Source organism: Ictidomys tridecemlineatus, chromosome 2 (assembly GCF_052094955.1).
Source record: "Ictidomys tridecemlineatus isolate mIctTri1 chromosome 2, mIctTri1.hap1, whole genome shotgun sequence".
NCBI lineage: Eukaryota > Metazoa > Chordata > Mammalia > Rodentia > Sciuridae > Ictidomys > Ictidomys tridecemlineatus.
In genome coordinates, this window is record NC_135478.1 from 225,506,804 (window position 1) to 225,509,401 (window position 2,598).

The 2,598-nt window shown below is 47.2% G+C and overlaps 1 pseudogene; it reads left to right on the forward strand.

Moving 5' to 3' along the window:
• Window positions 1–284: 284 nt before the first annotated feature.
• On the forward strand, window positions 285–688 carry LOC101975224 (protein FAM136A pseudogene; annotated as a pseudogene).
• The last annotated feature ends 1,910 nt before the right edge of the window (window positions 689–2,598 follow it).

Here is a 2,598-nt window from a genome sequence, read left to right on the forward strand (position 1 = left end):
GAGGGGATCCCTGGAGGAAATACTCGGGGGTGAAGGCGGCAAATTTAAAAATGTGGCTCTGGAATCCTGAATGGAAGTCCCTCTTTTTTGTCCTGATATGACCACTGGCCTGCTGTTAGACCGCAGTGAGAATGATAAACCCGTAGGCAGGAGAGGACGTGGGCCCTCGCTGCCTGCTCTCTCTGTCCTTGGTTGAAAGCCCCAAGCTTCACAGTTAAAAGCATCAAGCTGGGAGCGTGCGCAGAGTCCATGGGGGCGCCGGCCCTGCGCAGCCCGGGGTCGCCATGGCCGAGGTCCAGCAGCTCCAGGTGCAGGAGGCAGCGGACTCTGTGGTGAAGAGTGTGGAGACGGAGAACATCCGCGAGAGGCAGGGCCTCAGGATTCTGCTGCTGTGAGGACAGCCAGGCTATGTCACAGGACGGCTCCAGGGCACCGAGTCCTGCCATGCACCTCCGGCCCAAGCCCAGGCCCTGGTGACCACTGAGCTCGAGAATTCCAGGACCGCCTGACCCCCTGTACCATGCACCGCTACGACACAGCCAAAGATTCAATAGATGCTCCGAGTAAGGAGCTTTAGGTGAAGTGGGTGCTGGACAGTTGTATGACCAAGGGTGTGGATGACCACGTGCACCTCATCCCAACTGTGACCGAGAAGATGAAAGAGTCTCTCTCATCCACTGGGAAATAAAAGTCCTTGCCAGTGGCCACTGGGGCTGAGAGCAGGAATCTATTTTAACAGAGGAATGGGAATTTTAGTCTCTGAAGCAAAGTTTATGAATGAAGAAGCCAAGGATGGCAGCAAGTTTAAGGCACGTATTACTCTGGACACTGGTTCCTTTATGTTTTGATCCAAGAAAGTGAAATGGAAAAAAAATAGTGCTAAAATATGAGTAAAAAACAGCAGAGCCTTTTAAGAGCCTAAATTTCACGTGGCCAGTGGTTGTCCTGACAGCAGGGAACTCCCTTGTACCAAGCCAGAGCTCTCCAAGGTACAATTCCTACAACATAGGCACCTACAGGATGGCGGGCTCTTCCAGGATGGCGGGCTCTTCCAGGATGGCGGGCTCTTCCAGCCTGCCAGGGTCCTGTGGAGTTGGAGGAGAGGAGTTTCTGCTTGTTGCCAACCTCCTATATACCCGAGGTATCATCATACCATCTTCCATAGACTGTAAACAACATCCAGGCGATCACTAGTCCTGAAGGGGGAAAAGTTTCCAGGTCTTTGTTTTGTTTTTTATATACAAGGCATGAAGTGGATTGAAGAAGTGAATTTGAGAGGGGAGTAGTTTGAATAAGAACTTGGAAAGCTTCCTTGTGTATATTCTTTATGGCCATCAAGATATGGATTTCTTGGGGCTGGGTTGTAGCTCAGTGTTAGAGTGCTTGCTTCGCATGCATGGGGCACTGCGTTCGATCCTCAGCACCACATAAAAATCAATAAATAAAAATAAAGATATTGTGACCATCTACAGCTAAAAAAACTGAAAAAAAAAGATATGGATTTCTTGAAATTCTTATTGCATCTCTCAGCTGGGAGATCACTGCAAAAACATGAGAGGCAATGTCACATTAAGTATGGAAAGCAGGGCTTCCTCCACCAGCATAGGAGCCCTGAGGCTTTCTGCAGCAAAGTGACAGGATAATCCTTCTGCTTTGAAGAGAAAGGAATTTTGATTGTGATACCTATACCAGTATCTGGAAATAAACAGTAAAATAGTGAAAGTTCACTCGCTAAGAGAGTTGTAATGTACTGTCCTTGGAAGAGAAAAAAAAAACACCTTGTTTTCAAGGAACAGAATGGAACAGAAGCCTTGCTAACTTAGTTCCCTGAATGAACAGAGCCTTATTAAGATAATATCTGGGCAACAGGAAGGTTACAAAGTAAACAGCTTGGGCTAGGACAAGCTCCAACACTACCCTCCCTCTGAGAGCAAATGAAGGGCCCCCCACACAGAACCCTTTATCAAACACCATTTTTGCCTGGGGCCTTTGCACGGTGCAATGTTCCTGCCCCAGCCTGGTACCTTATCTTCTGGATAAGGAGCTCCTTGTCTTTTAATCAGTTTATTACTTGAAATGATGATGTAGCCTGTCTGTGTGCTCTGTCAAGGCCATGATATATTTTCCTAGTGGTTTGGTTTTACAATAAATACAATAAATAGTTTCATTCTCTCCCCCCCAAAAGTATCAGGCTTTATAAGGCTCTTTGTTGGATCCCAGTGGCTGTTTCTGGGCGCCCTTCAAGGATTTCCTTATGTGGTGAGGAAGTCAGCATCCTGCGCCATGGAGCAGGTGTCGGTTTTCTGCTTTGCATTTCATTGGGTAGCAGATTTCTTCACTCAGCATCTGCTCCCTGCAGCCCTTGAGTTTGTTCACTGTTGTCTGTGTAATAATCTCACACGGGCCTCAGCCTTCTTTGCTTCACCCCCCGGGATGCTCCAGCTTATCAATACTTTCCAAAGACTAGTCCCTGGAGTGGCTGTGTTTTTATGTGGCCTGGCAACACTGAGAGAGTTGGGGGTATTATTTCTAGGAAATAATAACTTTTTTTTTTTTTCATGACTGGTTCCTATTGAGTTTTAGCTTAACCAAATACTC